The sequence below is a fragment of the Myotis daubentonii genome, chromosome X (assembly GCF_963259705.1).
Source record: "Myotis daubentonii chromosome X, mMyoDau2.1, whole genome shotgun sequence".
NCBI classification, from domain to species: domain Eukaryota; kingdom Metazoa; phylum Chordata; class Mammalia; order Chiroptera; family Vespertilionidae; genus Myotis; species Myotis daubentonii.
In genome coordinates this window covers 62,335,391-62,358,127 of record NC_081861.1, presented here as the reverse complement: position 1 = coordinate 62,358,127, position 22,737 = coordinate 62,335,391, and the positions used below count along the sequence as shown (strand labels likewise).

Genomic DNA, 22,737 nt, shown 5'->3' with positions numbered 1-22,737 from the left:
AAATTCTGAGACTTAAGCATACTTTTTGAAATTGAAGTCTGCATGGAGTTTTTTTGCCATTGTTCCTGTTGTGTGATAACTATTAGAAAACATCATGCATGTCCTCCATGTTGCCAAACAGGTTGTACAGAATTCCCACTATGATATTATTTTGGTGTTTTTCCCCCGGCATGCTTCGCCTCTAGATTCATGGATTTTTTTCCACCCTGTATCTTTGCAATATTTGATGCTCTCTCTTCTGTTAAATCTATTTTGGAACAGATTATTACCTTTAATTGCGATTTTTCACTGAGTACCATACTAGCCAGCTCAGTGACACTCAACTCAATTTAAGCTCTCTCCATGAGAATTTTAAGCTGCTTTCATTTATTACCCATATTCTTGCTATTGGTGTAAGACATCTAAGGCTAAAACTATGGCTTCCAAATAACTTTCCTATTATTTTCTCAAGAGAATTTCTGAGATCTTCTTCCAAGTGCTCTCGTAGCTTTGTCCTATGCAGTGTCATGCATTAGATTCAGGCACACAGTATTTTAAAAGCATTTTCTCCCCTTGTATAGTTTCAGTTTAAAGCTTCTTAATAAGATTGGAAAACCTTCTTTCAAATACTTCCCCCCAGGTTTTTCTAAGATGAACCCTATCTCTTTACACGGTCAAAAAAATAACATTCTGTTCACCGGCATTTCTATTTTTCCCTCCATGATTGCTATGAGCTTTCATCCTCCCTAATTATCTGTGGCGTGGGGAGGTATTTCCTAAGCCCTTTCTCCCTCTCCTTCAGGGGAATCACATTGCATTTATAGCACTGGTAATTGGTGAGCTCCACAGTCAGGAATACAAACTTAAAACATACTCTACAGGTCAATAAAATATCATTTTTCTCAGCATTCTTATCTTCTGGGTTTCAAGTTGAACTATTACCCTTTATGGTTTCCTTTGAAGACAACCTCCCTTGTATAAACTGCTCACGTAAACTGCTTCAATAGTTGTGCAATTTGTCATGCCATTGTGACAGCTAGATCCTGGGCAATGAATGCTACTTTTGGGGTGAACATTATATAATAGTTCATCTTCATTCCCATTTTCTACCTTTAAAACTACCTGGATCCTTGATGACAATCTGTAAGTTTCAATATTCCATTGGATCATGGAATCATGAAGTTGGAAGGTATTTGTACAGGTCATTCAGTCATCTCTTTTGCTAAAAAAAGAAACAACAACAAACAACATAAAACAACAAAAAACAAAACATGGCAACAATTACTAAATATGGCATATTTATTATATCTACCTACTCATTTGATTGAAAAGGAATTTTGCCTGGGGATATCTAAAATGATGCTGGAAGGAGAGATACTTGTATTAGAGCTGATTTACACCATCGATTTATTTTTTCAGTATTCAAGAAATATTCCTTGAGTATCTATTATGTTCGAGGCATTGCAATGGGTGCAGAAATATCCTGATGAATAAGGCAAGTGTGGTCTACGCTCTCATGGAGAATGTAGTCTGTTAGAGTGACATGCTCATGGAGCACTCATTATTTTAGATTAAGATAAGTGTTAGCAGGCTCATACCAGGTAGCAGTTGAGGGCGGAATCAGAGAAACAGCATAGAACAATTCTTACCATTTTCATTTTCAACATCTCAAGTGCTCAGTTGACCTGATGTGAGGACTTAGGGAAAATGGGTGGCAACAAATAGTTTCCAGGTGCTTGTGGGTCATTAACAAGGTTTCATATGATATTGATATTTTATTGGGCAGTAAAAGGAGTGGCCCTGTTCTTAAGGAACTCCACCTATGTATTTTAGTAAAATTAATAGATAAAATATAAGTAAATATTTCTCTTCTCTAAGTCTTAAGTTCCTTACGAGCAGTACCAAAACTTTTCTCACATTTTACTATGTGCTTTCTTGTACCATGTAAGCAAACAATACATAAATGATGATTTAAAAGAAAATTGAATGACATAAGAAGAGAAGAAATTTCTTTTTTTTTTTTATTGCTTAAAGTATTACAAAGGGTATTACATATGTATCCATTTTATCCCCCCGCCCTAGACAGTCCCCTAGCCTCCCCTATCACCCAGTGTCTTATGTCCATTGGTGAGAAGAAATTTCTTGAGGGCACTCTAAGCACAAGTAAATATGTGAATCACTGTGGAGTAATATAGACCCTTTAAGCTAATACCAAGTAGCTTCCTCTTGGGCTGGTGAGAGGATAAGTAAACAACACACTTAAGGGGGGAAAAATCCCTGTGCATTATTTTTATTAGAGGAGGTGTGTGTGTATGTTTGCACATGCTTGCACATACTTAATAGATTAAGAATCTCTTTTTTATTTTATTGTAAAGCTGTCAGCTTTACATTTTGCCACTCTGGGCAACAGTTTTCACACAGCTCTATCTGTTTCCTATTTGCAAGGTATAAAAAAGAAAAAGACCCCACGAAGTTTTGTTTTGAAACTTAAATGAAAGAGGTGCTTATTGCGTAGGTGTCTTTTTTTTAATGATTAAAAAGTTAAGCATGTTCTTTTTACAAAAGGGCCAACAATTTGAGTCACACTGGGACCTCATTATGTACACTGACCTTTATACTGGGAGTGACAGCAAGAACTCCTATTCCTCCTCTTCCCACTCTCAAACTGTGGTGTCCAAATGCGAAGTTGCACAGAAGAGAGGGAAACCAGTCACTAAACAGGGGCTATTTGCTCTAAAGTTTGATTCAACTCTTCAGGAATTTGAGAGTCTCTCAAGCTAGCTGCTGGCCCTCTCACAAGGTTTGGAATGTAAAAGCCCCCCCCCCCCCCGCCCCCGCCACACACAGCACATATGGATACACACAGGAAATGACCCGGGGCAGAACCCCCTGGAGGCAGTTTTAACATCAGCCCACCAGCCTCTCCTCTGTGTAGTTATGGTGTCCCATTCACTGCATCGACCAAGAGAACCAGGCTGAGCTTGCTGATCCTTCCTGGCATGGACCCTGTTTGATCTCCTGCTGAAACAAAGGAGGACTTTGCAGGGCGCCAATTAGGAATTTTGCAATCCACTCCCCTCTGACTCAGGAAAAACCAACTCTTCAAAATATGTTTGAAATGGTTACCCACTTGCCATTGCATGTGCTGAGCTAGAGGTTTGCAATTCTGCAACTTTATTTTCCATATGCTCCAGAGACATCCCCAGCACCATGGCACTCGGGGATGGGGCACAGCAGACTAGTGAACGATACAGGCAGCATATGGCTCCTCTCAACTTCCTTGCAGTCGAAGGGGTTTTCAGGCAAAGTAAGGAGCAAAAACATTTCCTATGTCAAATGGCCTTCCCTTTATTCTCCTTCTAAGCAATAAGAAATTCCGGGCAGAGGTATGAGGGAAAAGGCCATCCAAGCCTGCACCTGCAACAGAAATGCAATTTCCCTGCTTTCCAGTGGATTTTACTCACAGTTGAGCTGATTCTCTCTGTGACCCTGCTGGATTTTGAACTCTTGTACAAAAGCAACAATCACAGCAAGCCCGTAGAACCCTCTTCAATTCATTATAAAACCAGGCATAGGGATGAGCGCTACCAATGAGTAATACAGTTACATGTCTATGCTAGGGTGTTCCACACAGCTTTGAAGCCTTTAACCATAAATCATATTCACAAGTCCCATCTCTGTCTATAGCATGCACGTAGAGTTGCTGTACTACCGTTGGACCTGGAATAAAAATCCGTTCTTGTGGAGGTTATCACAGTACATGGAGGTTATCCTGCCAACAACAGGAAAGCACTCATGCTAAGAGCACATGAGCTTTCAAATTGGTGAACTTGCCGTGACCTGGAACATCAGAAATCCGCTGACTGCAGGGAGAGAGGAGCATTCTGAATTGTGTTTCTTTTCTATTACAAGGAACATTGCATGGAGTGGGGGGAATGGGGCTACAGGAAGCTGTTTTGGAAATGAGACTAGATCATCTCTACTGTCTCTTTCAGCCTTAAAATTCTCTAGGCAAGAAGAGCTACAAACTCAAAGGCTGCCTGGTGCCAGGTGTGTGATGCAGCCAGGTGGAGGACAATAGGGAGCGGCATTACTTGAGGAAAATTGGACAGTGTGTCCCTAACTAAGGAGCATTCATAGCAAAACCTAATGAGAAAACACCAAACTCTCTGCTACCCCTGAAAACAGCAAGAGATCTCCAGGAAAAATTCAGCCCTTGGACTATCCATTTTTGGAAATCTTACTCTTTCTTTTTCTTTCAAAATTCAGATGAGACTTCAAAGTTAAAAGCTCACTCCTTATCAATGGGAACAATCTGATTTTCTCAGAAGTTCTTTTTTTCCCTTTCTTTCTGATATATCTCCTTGGGCAAGGGAAAAAAAGAAGAAAGAAACAAATGGGACTACATCAAACTAAAAATTTTGCACGGCAAAGGGAACTATCAACAAAATGAAAAGACAAGTCGCTGAATAGGACAACATATTTGCCCGTGATACATCTGATAAAGTATTCATATCTAAAATTCATAAATAACATATAAAACTCAACACACAAAAAACCCCCCAAACAATCTGATTAAAAAACTAGACAAAAAAACCTGAATAGACATTTCTCCAAAGAGGCCATACAGATGGCCAAGAAAAATATGAAAAAATGGCCAAAGTCACTAATCATCCAAGAGATACAAATCAAAATGACAATGAGGTACCATCTCACACCTGTCAGAATGGCTGTCATCAACAAATCAGCAAAGGACAAGTGCTGGCGAGGATGTGGAGAAAAAAACAACCCTCGTGCTCTGCTGGTGGGAATGCAGACTGGTGCAGCCACTGTGGAGAACAGTATGAAGTTTCCTCAAAAAGTTATAAATGGAATTGCCTCATGACTTAGTGATTCCACTTCTGGTAATAAATCCAAAAAACCCCCAAACTCTAATTCAAAAGAATATATGCACCCCTATGTTCATTGCAGTCTTACTTACAGTAGCCAAGATTTGGAAGCAGCCCAACTGCCCATCAGTAGATGAGTGGATTAAAAAAGCCATGTTACATTTACACAATGCAATATTACTTGTCTGTAAAAAGAAGGAAATCTTACCTTTTGTGACAGCATGGAGGGACCTGGAGAGTATTATGCTAAGTGGAATAAGCCAACAGAAGAAAGAAAATACCACATGATTTCATTTATATGTGGAATGTAATGAACAAAATTAACAAACAAAATAGAACCAGAGTCATGGGTACATGGACCAGACTGGCAACTGTACAAAGGGAGGAGGTTGGTGTAAAGCTGAGTGGAAAATGTGAAGGGATGAAGAAAAACCAGCTCATAGACACAGACAATGGTATGGTGATTGCCAGAGGGAAAGGGGAGTGCAGGGATAGAAAAGGGTAAAGGAGGGATAAATGGTGACAGAAGTAGACCTGACTTGGGGTGGTGAACACACAGTATGACATGCAGATGATGTGTTGTAGAATTGTACACCTGCAACCTATGTAGTTTTTTAAACCAATGTCATCCCAATAAATTTGATAAAGAAAAAGAACAATTTGCCCACAGTGGGAGGAATTTGGACTGCAGCTTCCTAGGCTCAGCATCCTATCTAATAAAGAGGTAATATGCAAACTGACCATCACTCCAACACACAAGATGGCCGCCCCCATGTGGACACAGATGGCCTGCAGGGGAGAGCAGTTGGGGGCAACCAGGCCTGCAGGGAAGGACAGTTAAGGGTGACCAGGCTGGCAGGGGAGGGCATTAGGGGCAATCGGGCCAGCAGGGGAGCAGTTAGGCATCGATCAGGCTGGCATGGGAGCGGTTAGGGGGTGATCAGGCTAGAAGGCAGAAGTGGTTAGGGGAAATCAGGCAGGCAGGCAGGCGAGCGGTTGGGAGTCAGCAGTCCTGGATTGTGAGAGGGATGTCCAATTGCCCCATTTAGGGCAGTTGGACATCCCTCCAGGGGTCCCAGATTGGAGAGGGTGCAGGCTGGGCTGAGGGACACACACACACACACACACACACACACACACACACACACACACACACCCTCCCCCTCCATACACGAATTTCATGCACCAGGCCTCTAGTCCTATATAATAAAAGGCTGATATGCAAATTGTCCCCTCTACCAGGAGTTTGACGCGGGGGGGGGGTGCGGTGGCCAACCACCCGTGGACCCTCTCCCTGGCCGGCCCCGATCAGGGTGGACCAGCCGGACCCCACCTGTGCACAAATTTGTGCACTGGACCTCTCATTAAGGAATAAATTGAATGCTTACTTTTGGGGTAAGTCAGGGAGTACCTGGCATCTTTTGTTGGAAGTACTCTTAAATGAAAGTTCTTTTTAATGACTGCATTTCAGTTCTTTGTGTGCACATTGAGTGCCAGGTGTTTTATAGAGTCCCAAGTGCACCCAGAGTAATATGTGATTGTGTGTGATTACTGCATCTCTCTGCAGTCTCCTTCTGACACATGCAGCCAAGGGGGCCCTGAGGGGGAATTGGAGAAGCTGGTGACCAGTAAGGAGGTCATAGTCACGCTATCTGGACAAAGCAGACAGTGCAAATGTCAACGACAGAGCACCTGCGATGAACTAAAAGTTGCTTGCTAGGCAATCCAGGAAACTTTTGTCTACAAGTTTTCTTTAAGGACTGAACAGAAGCACTGTGGATTGAGATGATATTTTATGCATGCTTTATCTCGTTGTCAGACATAATTTTTTTCAACATAAATATTCAGTCCTAAGTAGCTTCAAAGCTCCAACCTCATAGCTCAAGTCCAGGTTTTGTCATTTTTTTAAAGAAACAGTTTTATGTATCATCAGTGTTAATGAAAACATTATGTTCCATTCTTAAGTTGAATTGTGGATTTGAAATATGAAGTTTTCAGAACCATATGCTCACGTTCAAAACTGATGCCTTTGTAGCTGTGACTATTCAGGGCACGAAAATGTATAGAAGCAAATGTGCATTTGAATGTGCAGGTTATACTTTATCATTAAGGCTGATTATTTATAGAAGCAGAGAAAGCAGAGAGCTGTCAAAGTGGTTTTAAATAAAACAAACCAGCAACTGCATAAAGGTATTGTTTGCAGCAGGAATGCTCGCCATAATCAGGACCCTTTATCTTTCATAGATAGAGCTGGCCGCGGCCGCGGCTGCCCCTGCAAGCAAAGCACTTTGGAGCAGCTAAGGAAATGCTGGAGGAGAGGTGCAGCTGGGCTTGTCCTCTCTGGAGAGCAAGATGGATCCCTTAGCGGTAGGCTCAGCGGGCTAGAAACCTCCAATGATTAGCAGGCTTAGTTCTCCCACTTAACCGCGCTATATTTTTCATATTTTCTTTAGCCTTGAATAACACTAACTTTCTAAAGTGGCCTGAAAATAAAATAATATGTTCCTAGAATGGAGCAGTAAACGCCTTTTATATCGAGATTAAACATAGAGCTAAAATATTTTTTTAAGTAACGGTGATTTGTGTCATAGACAGTAGTATAGTATTCTGGGTACGAAGAATCTAGGCTCTGCCACTTCTTAGCCATATGAATTTGCATGTGTGTTAATTTCACTGAGCCTCAGTTTCTCCATCTGTAAAATGGAGATACTAATGACATCTTAGTTTATTTTTAGTGAAATGCTCATTTTAGTGAAATGATCTTTCCCTGGGAGTTTAGAGGAAATCTCCTTAATATATTTGTTACTAACAATACTATATTGCTATTTATTATAGAATTTGTAAGAAGCTTTCAATGAAACTGTTCCCCTGCTGGGTGAGCCACACTCGGTGGGTCCTGGTTAACTGCCATATATGTTTAGACACTGTGAACAACTGTGTTTTGATCTTCACTTTCCCTTTGAGTTTGGCAACTGAGAGTCTGAAATCTTCACAAAATTTGTGTTGATCCAATTCTCTAATTTCTTGTTAACCAGGACTTCACTGATTTTATGTTCTTCCAGGATCCAATGTCACGAGAGCCTGTTTTCCTTATTGCCAAAGACCGTCTTTTGCCCAGTTTAGGATATTTGGGGTCGGATTAGGTGCTCTTTGGGCTTATTTTCAACCCATAATACTGGCTACAATTATTTTCATATTTGACAGAGATTGCTAACTATCTAACCACTACCCATTTCCTCTTTCTTAGTTAACAAAACTCAATTTTATTGTGGGTGGTCCATGAGATGTGAGAGATAGGGTGAGATTTCCAGAAGCCTTCCTTAGGAAAGAGAAAGCATTTGGTAGACCGTATGCAGTTGTTTTGCTTTCCATTTCCTGCTTCTTGCTGGTAATGTAGACATTACTGGCTAGAGCCCCAGTAGCCATATCGAACAATGAGACAATCTTGAGACAATGCAAAAAATAAAAGATCATAAGCATAAAAATTCATCCCTGTGACTTTGGATTTGCTATTGTCAGTTCTGAAATGTCTACCTTGCGACATCTTTTATGTCAGCCAAAATAATGTTTTAAATCTTTTTGAAGCCCCTGTTCCTTAGGTCTCTGTTGCTATTTCTAGATGATACAGTGCACTTTGCTGAGCACGTGTTCTGAGAGCACTCTCTAGTAATACTCTAGTAGGGGTTGTATTGGTTACACTCAGGAAAGATGACCTAAATATCACTGGACCATTTTGATTGATGGAGTGTATTTTTTCAGTGCAAATTTTCCACTCCTTTCCTCAGAAACCTTTAATTCAAATTAAAACTACTGTTAAGATAGGCTTCATATGTAATTGACACAATTTTACTAGATAGGCGGCAATGGATGGAGATCAGAAATAAAAATAAAAAAAATAGTGTCTATTATTCTACATTTTTATGAAACCACCACCAAACTTCAAAAAGTAGAAACCTAGGGCCCTGGCCAGTTTGGCTCAGTAGATAGAGTGTAGGCCTGTGGACTGAAGGGTCCTGGGTTCGATTCTGACCAAGGGCACATGCCTGGGTTCCGGCTTAATCCCCAGTGAGGGGCGTGCAGAAGACAGCCAATCAATGATTCTTTCTCATTATTGATGTTTCTTCCTCTTCCCTTCGTCTCTGAAATCAAGAAAAATATATATTTTTTAAAAGTAGAAACCTAGGGATTAAAATGTAAGTGTAATCTTGAACTGAAGCTTTATTCAAATAAAAAGTGGTATAACTTTTAAAATTGAGATGAACAAAAGTTCTCTTGTCCTCTTAAGTGGTTGTCTGTTTTTTCTTTCTACCAGTGTTTTTCAAACCTTTAATGTCTTATGTCTTCTGTTTTTAAACTATTAATTTGAAATAAGTATAGATTCACAGGAAGTTGCCACGATAGTCCCATGTACCCTTCACCCAGTTTCCCCCAAGGGTTACATCTTAAGTAACTGAGGAAGGGGGAGGAGAGGGTGGGTAACAAATATATACTGTGGGAAATAATGTCAACATTAAAAAATGTTTAATAAATTTTTTTCCTTTATTGATTAAGGTATTACATGTATGTCCGTATCTCCCCATTGCCCCCCCCCCCGGCTCATGCCCTCACCCCCCTGGTGTCTGTGTCCATTGGTTATGCTTATATGCATGCATATAAGTCCTTTGGTTGATCTCTCCCCCTAGCTCCCACCCTCCCTTACCTTCCCTCTGAGGTTTGAGCATCTGGTCGATGCTTCTCTGTCTCTGGGTCTGTTTTACTTCATCAGTTTATGTTGTTTATTATAATCCACAAATGAATAAAATAAAAAAATGAACTAATATTTCTGTGTATTAGTCAGGATTCTCTAGGAAAACAGAACCATAATAGATAATATTTATTATGAGGAATTGGCTCACATAATTATGGAGACTGTGAAGTCCTACCATCTGCCTTTTGCAAGTAAATCACTCCAAGTCCAAAGGCCTGATAACTGGGGGCGGGAGGGGGGGTTAACGGTCTAAATCTCAGTGTGAGGGCTGGAGAAGATGAGGTGAGATGTCCCAGCTTGATCAGTAAGGCAGGTACAAAGGGGAAAATTCCACCTCCCTCTGCCTTTTGCTCTACTTAAGCCTTCAGTAGATTGGATGATGCCCACCCACATTGGGGAGGGCAATCTACTTTACTGACTCCACTGATTCAAATGTCAATCTCATCCAGAACATGCTCACAGCCACACCCAGAAATAATGTTTAATCTGGGTACTCCGTGGTCACTCATGTTGACATATTAATCATTATAGTGTGTATAGTTATATGTCAGTTTATGATGTGTAGATTTGTGTAACTACTACCATAATCAAAATACACAACTTTTTCATCACCACAAAGATCCCCCTCATGCTACTCCTCTACACTGACACTCATCCCTCCTTTGTATTATCTCTTACTTTTAGAAAGCAGTAATCTGTTTCTATCTCTATAATTTTGTCATCTTGAGAATGTTATATAAATGGAATAATTATGTGGCCTTTCAAGATTGGCTATTTTTTCACCCAGCCTAATGCCCTTTAGATTCATCCAAGCTGTTGTGTGTGTATCAACAGTCTGTTCCTTTTTCATGGCAAAGAAGTATTCCATGGTATGAATGTGTCACCGTTCATTCAACCAGTCACCCATTGAAGACTATCTGCATTGCTCCTAGATTTTGGCTAATTCAAATAAAGATGCTATGAGCAATGATGTACAGGTTCTTGCAGACATAAGTTTTCATTTCTCTGAGATAAATGCCCAAGGTTGCAATGGCTGGATGGTACGGTAGTTGCATGTTTAGATTTTTAAATACACTGCTGACCTGCTTTCCAGAATGGATATAATACTTTACATTTCCACTTCTGATCAACTGTTGTTTCTTTTCTTGCCTCCTAAGTTTCTTCCTCAGTCAGCTTTTTTCTCTCCACCCATCAGAGTCTTCCTATGTCTGTTTTATATAGAATGTCCAAGATTTACTAGTTTACTTAGCAGGAAGAAGAGGGGGATATAATCTATTTCTCTTCCCTGTTTACTTTTGTTAAACACCAAACTCTCATAATTGAGTTATTTAGAAATACTCTATAACTTTAAAAGAGAGTGTGAGATTTTTGTCTTCATCAAAGGAAAACAGGGAAGCCTTCTGTTTCCAAGAAGAGGGTAGGGGGATGGGTAAACAAGGTGAAGAGAAATGAGAGGTACAAAGCTCCAGTTATATAAAAAAATGATAAGTCATGGGGATGTAATGTACAGCATAGGGAAAATAGCCAACATTATTGTAATAGCTTTGTCAGGTGACAGATGGTTACTAGAATTACTGTGGTGATCACATTGTAAAGAATATAAATGTTGAATCACTTTGTTGGTTCACCTGAAACTAGCACAATATTGTATGTCAACTATACATTAATGAAAAAAGACAAAAACAAACAAAAATAGATTAACTCATGATTAAAAAACATTGAAACAAATTTCTGTTTTGTTTTCAAACTAACACACCATCCTTCTTCCTTCACCACTCTCATCTGATATTTACATATGTCCGTCCCCACCCACACACTTCATTGAGATGCATTGCCCCCAGACATTTTCAGAGTTCTGACAGTTTTCATTTCTAGACATACTTCCACTTCTTAGTTGGGCTGTTCTTGTGACCTATTATAAACCAAAGCACCAAATTCAGTGTCAGATTTTTGACCCAGTTTTTTAGAACAAAGATGTTCAATTCCAGATAAGTTTGGATAAGCGTCAGATAAGCATCCACACGCTTAATCAAAGCTTCACTGAACCAGCCTTCCGCAAGCTTTTCAGGACTGCCCATTACAAGGGATTTGCTTTTTTCTCAGTATTTGGCTTGATTAAAACTAACCTGCTCCCCTTTTTGCTTTGTGAAAAAATGGACCAGCTTGGAAGCATCAGGATTAGACTGGGTGTACTGGACTATCAAATATAGATTGGGAGTATTTTAACATGTAATACCATTAACCCAATGTAATTATAAAGAGCTTAGATTAGGATCAATTTTATAGTAGATCTACATGAAGGAAAAAAGATTTTTTTCTCTTCTTTTGGAGAAGAATAAATTTGTATTTTCCCTAAAATTTGCTTGTTTTTCCTGTAGAAGTTTTGAGATCATTGCATTAATATTTCATTGCAATAGCAACCTGAAACCTTTTATAAGTATTATTTTCACCATGACAGTGGTGATTATACACACACACACACACACACACACACACACACACACACATCATTTATGCATATATTTTTGGTTGTTTTTGTGGTTATTTGGTTTTAGAGTGTAGCATAGAAAACAATACTACATTGGAGACAATCAAATAAAAGATAATAGAAAGTCAAACAATTGCCAAATGGTTATCTTACTAGATTTTGTTTGATTGCTAAATTTATCCTCATTTTTCAGATCAAAATAGTTACTTAAAGTTTGCTTCATTTTTATGTATTTATATTTAATGTACATATTTTTGTAAACTTGGCATCACCCTTTTTAAGATGGGTGGGTATCCAGATTGCCATATACAAGTCTAGAGGAAGCTTTTTTCCTCTTTGTGGTGCCACTTTCCATAATTTAAATTTTATTTTTTTTAGGTTGTGAGTTGATTTTCATGTCGTTTTGCTTTTCTTTGCTTTTATCTTGGAAGTCTGAATTTTTATTCTGACCATTTGTTGGTGTTTTCTCTAAAAGAATGATAATAATTAACAACAACAACAAAACTTTAAAAAGTCTTTTTTCCCCTTTTTTTTTCTTTTACATCACCTGTGGTCCAGCAATAGACTGAACTTCAATTATTTTTACTGAATACAGCATTTGCATTCCTCCTCCTGCTTTTTTAAAGGAAAATATTAAACTTCAATGACTTGAAGTTGAGAATGTGGCTTTAGGTTCATTCATTCACACTCAGATGTTAAAGCATTCCTCACCTCCTTTTGGCCTGAATGCATACAGGGCTGTGTGGCAAAGATTCCCAAGCCCAGGCTCCATCATGATTATCAGTAGAATAGATCAAGCTGCTTTTTATGACAAAACACAACTGCTGATCCGAATTTCTCCTCTCTGGAAAAATCAGTCATTCTACTCAGCACCAGCCCAAGCACTGAAAAGCAACTTACAGCATCACTTGGGAAGAAATAACTTCCATTCCTCACTGTCCTTTCTCTTTTACCATTCCTCCTTCTCCTCCTCCTCCGCCTTCAAATAAGTAAATCCGTTATTTTTCTCTTTCCAAGATGGCTACTCTGTTTTCTCTGAAGTCAGCGTTTACATAGATAACAGTGCTGCTGCTCACAGTTACTGCTTCTGTGGTAGAATTTTCAATGTGGTGTGTTTTCAGCATCTGTGCACACTCTTACTTCCAGGTTTTTTGAAAGATTGTCATTTTCCCTGATGATTTTAAGTATCATTCCAGTGGCCATAGCTTGACATTGCTTCTTCAGTTTCTTTAGGTGTTTTATTGTCCATGGAACAAAGGTTTGGTTTTGCTAGATTTGAATCTTTATCCCTTAGCTAACGCTTCAAAAATCATCACCTTAGCTGCTATTAATTTCAGTACATCTTTTCCACATCCTGTATATAAGTTCCCTATCAGGTTGGCAGCACCAGTACCTATGCTTTCTGTATGACCCTCAAATCTAGCAATGAGGTCAAAGAAAGAGAGACGAAATTGTACTCTTGGTTGCATCAGCAGTACCTCTGGGTATGCAGTCCCCTTCGATCCTTGGATAATTACAGTATCGGCTTCCAAGCAGCCTTCCCTTAGCTCATTCAGATAACCCACAATGTCGCAATCTGACTTGCTCCACTGGGATTGGCAGGCTTGCTGAAACATACTCAATACTACCTCTGTGTATCTGTTAGGCTCTCCACCAATAACAAGGGCACTATCACCAAACACTTACTGAATCTGTGGCTTTACAGACCTAATGGACGTTCTCATTCCCCATGTTCTCCATCAACGTAAAGTAAGATACTGAATTTCAAGGTGGGATGGAAGTCTTCCACTTATCTCGCAGTCTCCAATAAAAATCCTTAAGAGTGAGACCATTACCTCATCTTGATGCTGCACACTTCAGAGAATATTTTTAAGAGTTCTGGAAAACTCTTAACGGTAAGTTTTCCCTAAAAGAATGAAAAAATGTTTAACAGGGAGATCATCATCTCATTTTAATGCTGCACTTTTCAGAGAACATTTTGAAGAGTTATGTGGGTGAAGCCTGAAGGTCATTTAATTGGAACTTATCAGAAGTGCTTTCATATGTGACTTCATCTGTATTGAAACACTTTTTGCTGTTAGACCAGAGCTGCCAGAATCAATTTTGAAACTGAGTGATAAGAGTGCTTGGTACTGTTTTTCACAGCTTTTATCAAAGTTTTACATGCGGTGCTTCTCAGGTGGTTCTGGTGACCATCAGGCCTGTCTATGATCTCCAGGAGCTGCTAGAATATGAGAATAAGCAGCAAGTAGCTGTTTCTTCCTGATAATCACTTATGAAGTTTCATAGGTAGCTGCAGCTAGACTAGAAAAATCCCAGCACACATCTGATGCCATTCTGGGCCCACCACTCAGACCTTCTACTACATTGTAACAGGGAAGCCAAGTAGACATCATTGATGGCAGCTTTATGGAACAAGTTGTATATCAAATAACTTACACAGGGGTCTTTGATTAATATATGAGGATAGGCATTGCCTGTATAAGTAGGAGTTTGAGCTTATTAGTTGTTGTTCTTCCAAGATATAAGCAAAGTCATCACAGTGGTACCCTGGTATCACTAACCAGGGTTCTGGACTTGTTCTTTAAGAGAGGAAAGGGCATGTGGGACAATTTCATCTTCACGTCAGGTGGCCAAGAGCACCATCATTTCCACCATCCTTGCCCGTGTCTGTGTGAGAACTGGAACCCCAATCGCAGTGCTCCCTCGGCATAGATCTCGCTGTGTGCTCCGAGTCCTCTCTGTTCTGCTGCCTCCTCAGTTTCAGTGGCCAAATCTATTTTGTCATCACAGACATTGAACCTGTCCTTTATTCCTTAGCAGTGGTTCTCAACCTTCCTAATGCTGCGACCCTTTAATACAGTTCCTCATGTTGTGGTGACCCCCAACCATAAAATTATTTTTGTTGCTACTTCATAACTGTAATTTTGCTACTGTTATGAATCGTAATGCAAATATCTGATATGCAGGATGTATTTTGGCGACCCCTGTGAAAGGGTCGTTCGACCCCCAAAGGGGTCGTGACCCACAGGTTAAGAACCGCTGCCTTATAGGGTCACTATCAAAGTTACTGTTTTACCTCAGTATGATCCCCAAAAAGAACCGGACTCGTATATGTCTCCATGTACTAATAATGCAGGGCATTTTCAGTAAATTCTGTAATCTAGTCACGAATTAATGCTTATTTTAATAATAGGTTGCTTCATAGAATACCTGGAAAAGGTATTGTCTTTCAGATTCTTTGTCAAAGTTTGCTGTGATGAACTCCAATAGATCAGGAATGCCTTAGTAACCACTAACTTCGCATTAATATTAGGATCTTCTTTCCTCTTCTCCAAGATTATGGCAGTCAGACTCTCATTAGAATTGGCCTGTGGCTGCTCTGTGTTATTATCTTGGCAGATGTAACAAATGCATGCAATGTTGACTCTTTCATGTGCTCTGTGCTGTTGAGGTTTGTGACATTGGCTACCAGCTGGGGAATGAAGCCTGTCTGCTCACTGCACAGACACCACCAGCCATCATTATAAATAGAATTAAGTTGGTCGGTAGGCTAGCTGCAACCCAGCTGATCCGGATGTTTCCTGAGTTTTCTGGCACTCTGGACCTCTGGCAAGTTTCAGAAGGACCTTTGGCAAGTTGCATCATCCTACACTCCAGGAAATTTTTTGCAGCTTCTAGTTCAAACAGAGATGGAGACACCACAGTTCCAAAATGAAGGTGGTGGCAGTTGTTTCTTAAGTGATGCTTGGCTTCTGAAGTGACAGCTCTAACTGGAGGTAAGGATTGGGAGTTGAGTGTCACTAGAGGGCGTGAAGGGCGTCAGAGTCACCACAAGTTCATTCATCTGTTTCTTCTTTATAATGCTCCATCATTTTTTTCTTCTCCCCCTCGACCTCCCTCCTTCCTTCTTTGATGTTAGCAGTGACAGCCTTTCCTCTGGTGGGGGTGGGGGAGAAAACTGAGAGGCAGCTCAGAGCATGGCTGGAGCTGGGCTGGTGAGGAAAGAAAGGAGAAAGGGAGGCAGCGAATGAACAGATGCCAAGGGTGAGGGAGAACTTTGCTACAGTTTAAAACACTGTGATTAGAAACTAAATCATGAACACCAGAGGGCATTGAAGTGACTTATGCTACCTGTGGGAGAGTGTGCATGAATGTCAGTAATCAGTTCCTTGTTTTGGCAAAGTGCCCAAATAGGTGGTGATATAACTGCAATGATTTACTTAAAGGAAGTTACATTATTTTTTTTTTAAATACAACGTACAGCCTACCATTCTCCAAAGTTTCTCCATGCCAGCTTATGGGAGAGAATCAAACTTTTGTTAATGATTAAGTGCTTTGGAATTCAAACAGGTGACAAGAACTTTAAAAAACTGCTATTTATGTGATACTACAGGACCACATATTAGACTTTTCAACAGAAATTGCACAAATGCACATCAGACCATCATCAGTGTCATCTTCAATATAGGGAAGTGAAAGGCCTGACTGGCTCTTTGTCAAGTCTGTACTCATCTGTTACAGACCTGAAAGACAGGGGTAGTAACTACGTACATTAAAGTGTCATGTTAGCATGCACTTCAAATAAGGTTCAAGGTTACAAGGGCAAACAAATTCTAGGAGCAAATAAGAAACAATTTGATTTTGCTTTTAACCTGTCAAAATTAAGTAGCTAGTCATTCTTGCAGATCAGTTTGGTACAGCTATCTGGGAATGGAAATAGTCTGATAGGTAAGGAAGGATGTACTATAGCTCAGCGGCTTTATCCTGGAAGGAGCAGATGTTTGGGACAGCCAAGAGGTTAAAGTCAGGAAGCTTGTTTCAAGAGATACCTCCTAGAGAAAACCTTTGAAAGATTGGGAAGGACTAGACAGGAAATGGATTCAGGGCAGTAGGATAGGAACATATCCTACAATAGGCATAGGCAAGCAGACACACATCTGGGTTTATTTTTTGCTGAGTTTAGATAGAAAAGTCTTGGAAGGTTTGTGCTGAGAAAGAGAGAGGAGCAAAGCCTTTATGCAAAAGTTGTCTAATTTGTAGTTGTAGCTAATGATGGCACAGAAATCGGATTTACTTATTATCATAGACATGCAAATTGTGCTTCCTAGCCTTGGCAAGAAAGTTTGTGAAACTGGTGAGTGCTTTCCACAAAGTAGTCTTTTACTAAACATTAGTGGATTAGATCTGTGCCATCTGCCCCATATTTTCCCAGAGTGCCCAGATATTTCTCTCTAGAAAGTCACAAATTAAAGATGAATTGTGCAGTCTAGGAGTATTGATTGCTTCATTGCTGGTGTTCTCAACCCAAAACCCCTGTTATAATAAGTATGTCTTAAAACTCATTTTAAAAATCTTAAATATTTTGTACATAGTATAACCTACTGACACATACTATTAAAAAATGTCCTAACAGTAATATGAAGGATAAATGAAAGAGATGCAATCTATAATAATAAAAGCATAATATGCTAATTAGACCGGATGTCCTTCTGGACGAAGCCAGGGCGGCGAGGGAAGCCCTGGTCCCGGGTGCCAGAGGGAAGCTGGTGCCGGCAGCCGGGGGAAGGAAGGCCTACTCTTGCACGAATTTCGTGCATTGGGCCTCTACTTTACAATAAAATGATATGTATTTAAATATCCAAATGCACATGCAAAACCACTCCAGAAGATATAAATAAAAGTCAGATGCTTATAACTGTAGGTGAAATCATTATGACTTGAAAACTAGCCATGTTTACTTCATATCTACTCAACACTCACCCAAGTACTATGTGCCAAAGCTATCTTTGATATAATTTTTTCAAATGATGATAAATGCTGTTTCAGACAAAACAAAAAAAATAATGTATCCTCAAATTACATTCTATAAAAAGATTTTTCAGCTACATGAATATAGTGTTGGAAAGTCATCTAACAAATATTTATTAAGCACTCACTTTGTGCCAGACACTGACCCAAGTACTTGGGATATAATAGTGAACAAAACATCTCAAATGATTTGGGAAAATGGAGCAGGGAAATTATATTGGGATTGCCAGGGAATGGTATGGTGGGTATTTGGAAATTGAATTAGGAGTGGTTGTGGTAGACCTCATTGAGGAGGTGTTACCTGAACAAAATCGGGAAATCTGGAAGGAATTTAGGGAGTTAAGCATGCAGGTGTATCATGAAAAGCATTCCAGACAGAGGGAATAGCCAGGGCAAAAGCTCTCATGAGCGCGCATGCCTGGCATTTTCAAGGCTCTACAAGGAAGGCAATATATCTAAAGCCAAATGTGTGAACAGGGAAGCCACAGGACAGGAGGTCAAAGAGTTAATGGGAGAATGGCATATCATGTAGAGCTTTGTAGGCCGCTCTGAGGACTTCATATTTTATTCTGAGTAACATGGGGAGCCATTGCAGGGTTTTCAGCCAAAGAATGACATAGTATCTGACTTAGATGCTGTGTTTGGAATAGTCTGGTGGGGGGAGGAAGAGTGTAATAAAGGAATCCACTTAGGAGGATACTGTAGTAATCCAGGCAAAAACAAAATGACCGGGGCTAGACCAATGTCATAGCTCTAGAAATGCTGAAGAGTGGCTGGATTTTGGATAAGTTTTAGAGAGCCAGCAGCATTTTCTGATGAATTGCATATGGAGTATGAGATAAATACAAGGATGAAGAGTGATTTACAAGTTTTTTGCTTGAGCTTGTGGATGGTAATAATTTCCATTTACTAAAAAGGTAAAGCTTGCAGCTTTTGTAGCGGTGGGGAAGAGGATTACTGAGTTTAACTTTGAAGATGTTGAGTTTGAAATGCCTATTAGTCATCTGAATGAGATTCTTAGTCATATACATGGTACTTAAAGACGGGGATAGAGAGGGGGCCTCTACATTTGGCACAATTCCTGGCTTTCCCAGAAGGCATCTTCAACTCCATAAACTGGGGCCAAGGGAAATCCACACAAATATTCAAAAATAATTATTATCCTCCCCAAAAGGAATTAATCATGGGTTTTGTGAATTGGAGCTAAGATCACACATTTTCAGGATGTCTATCCCATCATCAGAGTTCAATAGGGGGCTTGAGTATTGGGAATGACATTCAACTTCTCCAGGTGTTCTCAACACCATCAATGGATCAAGAGTGAAACTTCAGCCCTAACCGGTTTGGCTCAGTGGATAGAGCATTGGCCTGTGGACTGAAGGGTCCCAGGTTCGATTCCGGTCAAGGGCATGTACCTTGGTTGCGGGCACATCCCCAGTAGGGTGTGTGCAGGAGGTGGCTGATCTATGTTTCTAACTCTTTATCCCTCTCCCTTCCTCTCTGTAAAAAAAATCAATAAAATGTATTTTTTAAAAAAAGAGTGAAACTTCATACTGGGACTAAGACACTGCTTCCTCTAGACTTTCTGCCTTCCATAATCAGGAATCAAGATGGGTTCTGCGCACTGGTAATAACACTTAGTTCCCTCAGGAATCCTCAATTCCATAGACATTGTCATTCTCTAGTCCTTGCCATTACTAATAACTTCATCTCTTCCATAATCTCAATTTCATTATAATCACTCATTTGCATACTCCCATAACTCCCATGTCATGGAACAATTATTTTATGTGAAGGATTATCTTGCATATTATAGGATTTCTAGTATCCCTGGTTCCTGTTCACTAATATCTATAGAGTCCCTAATCATTATGACAACAAAAATATCCCTATATATTTCTAAATGCCCCATGGGGAAGCCACACCTTCCTTATTGAGAATCACTACTTTATTGTTTGCAAAATATCATAGTTATTAACTAGCTGGGTAAAACAACATTTGTTTACCCAGAGTACCATTAAATTTTTCAGTTTTCCCTTCTGGGTAGAAAGATCTATAATGATATGTCCATTTTTACATATTAATTGTGACTATTGTCTCAAATAACCTATAAAGTCACCACCAGTTATTTTCAGACTTAGTTTTTCCATCTTTAAAGTGGAAATGCCATTTCATGGAGTACCTTTTAGATAATAATGCTGGAACAATGAAGATGCCAGGGAAAATACTTGAGCTCTTCTGAAGATAATACAATACCTAACTCCTATTAATATTTATTCTGAGCAAAACTAACAAATACACTGGGTGAAGGAAGAAGTGTAGATAGTGATTTTATTAATTTCATAAAAACACACATCCATTTTCCTATCTAAAGAATAGCTCTACTGGGGAAATACTTTCCAGTCTTTTGGGGAATAAAATATGGTCATCACACACATTGGTAGTTTAAGAGACTACAAAGACTCCAAGGGCATTTACCACAAGTTGCTTAATGAGTTTTGGCAAGATTTAGGCAAGCATTTTGCAAAATGCACAGCTCCTCAACTAATTTTCAGTGCTCAAAGACACAGAATTTACATTCTTTTAACCCCAAAGTGCCACCATCATCACCATCTTAATATTTCTCGAGTACCCACTGAGTGCCTAGTACTCGTCTAAGGTTTAAAATAAGTATTTTCACAGTCTTTATGGATTTTAACCTCACAGCTGAGACATTCACTTATAAATTTTAAAAATCATCTCTCCTTGTTATCATCATAATAGGTAGCAGAATTTTCTCTTTATAATAAGAAGTGTTAAATAGGTATAATGAGAGGACCCTGGGGCACAGATCTGCTTCCAACTAAGAAACCTCCCTACAGGAAGTCTGCTTGAATGAACCCCTAGTCCTTGGTGTCAGGAAAGATCTTTATGATCATTAAATTGGATTGACAGACACTGCCTTGAGACAATGGCAGGGGTTTCTACTGAGCACCTGCAGATCACAATGTAGTTAAAAGTGAATACTCTCATACAAGGATACAATTTCTAAAACTTGACACTGTATTTGCATAACAGACATATGTAGGTACTTTTAAAAAGAGGAAGCTGTAATCCAGTTGTGGAATAATTGTCCCATCCAACTCCAGAACATTACCTGTGCTATCTCTATGACTGAGTACTACTAGAAAAGGTTATTTCTCAACATTTTCAGAGTCAGATGGTTATGTAAGCTGTACCCCAACATTTTGGCTTCATTTGCGGTGCATTTTGAAAGGGCCAAATGCTAAAATCTGACTGCTGGCAAGCCTTAATATTTCTGCCAGTAAATGCTACTGAATCTCTCAAGCATAGGGTGTTATTTTGATCTCTTTCCACTGCCCTTCAGTTATTCTCTGGCCTCTGGCACTAAAAGATAATCACTTCTGAAAGCAATTAATTCACCTAGAGATCTGCTTTAAATTCACTGTATCTGTTATGACAAGAAGTGCAAGTCAAAATAATAATAATAAATGAAAACAGCCTTGATTTACATGTCAGATGAGTAGAGTGCAGGTTGAGTAGATGTAAGAACACCATCATTTCTGACCTGAGGTAGACACATTTTTTTTCTCTCAGTTGTTAATCTTCACTACAAGTCTCAGGTTTCTGGGTAGCAGAGCTACTGAGCTGACGCTAAATACAGTTTCTGCCTTCCCCGAACATGGCATCCTCTGTTTTCAGCTATTCCTTTTCTTTTATTTGTTTTTTTCTTTTTTTGGCCTTTGCCATGGCTTTAAAAAAGTATCTGAACCTGGTGGAATCTTCTTCAATAATAGCCAAACATGTTGCTATAGACTGAATTTTTGTGTCCGCTGGAAATTCATATTTTGAAACCTAATTCACAGTGTGAAGGTAGTAGGACATGGAGCCTTTGAGAATCAATTAGTTCCTGAGAGTAGAGCCCTCATCAATGGAATTAATGCTCTTATAAAAGAGACCCCAGAGAGCTCCCTTGTCCCTTCCACCATGTGAGGACAGAGAGAAGACAGCCATCTGTGAACCAGAAAGTGGGTCTTCACAGACACTGAACTTGCTGGTGCCTTGATTTTGAAAGTTCAGCCTCCAGATCTGTGAGAAATAAATTTGTGTTGTTTATAAGCCACCCGGTCTACTGTATTCTGTTACAGCAGCCTGACTGAATTAAGCCACATGTTGTTTCCAAGTTCTGTCTTCTCTGATGCAAACAACTCATTTTCCGTGTCACTGATGTGCATTTTCATACGAAAACTGTTTCCTGGTTGAAATGCAAAACCTATCTGCAAAGTTTTTTTAGTTTACCTTATCCCAGAACCCTACACTGGCCCACAGCGATGCCGAGAGCTGCACAGACAATGAGCACTTGGTGAGTGTTGGCACAGTGTTTGGCAGGCGGTCCACACTCTAGAAATCTGAAGTCTGGTTTCATAGGAGTATTTCCTTGAGTCTCCATAGCAATTAGTAGAAACATTTAGAAACCTGTGATCATTCTGCATCTGAAACAAAAGTTTAAAAAAGACTGACACTTCTACTAACTCCTCCATGAGGCGAATTTGCTTCCAAAACCAGGACACTCTTAGAATGTGGGATGTGGGATAAAAGTGGGTTAAGGATGAGGGAACTAGTAAGAATAAAAACAGTATGACATTCTTGAACGAAATATGTGATAAAGCCAGATATTCCAGTTAAGCTGACAGAGTGTCAGATAAATCAAGCAAAATGAAACCTGGCAACATTACAAATATCTTTTCAACATTTCAATGTGGAAAGAGACAACTTAAGTGCAAGTATACTATTCTTTCAGAGTTATGCATGTGGCAGATATG

General features: G+C 39.6%; 1 pseudogene; it reads right to left on the bottom strand.

The window, feature by feature from the left end:
* Nucleotides 1-13,204: 13,204 nt before the first annotated feature.
* Nucleotides 13,205-22,364, bottom strand: LOC132224583 (importin subunit beta-like; annotated as a pseudogene).
* Between the last annotated feature and the right edge of the window lie 373 nt (nt 22,365-22,737).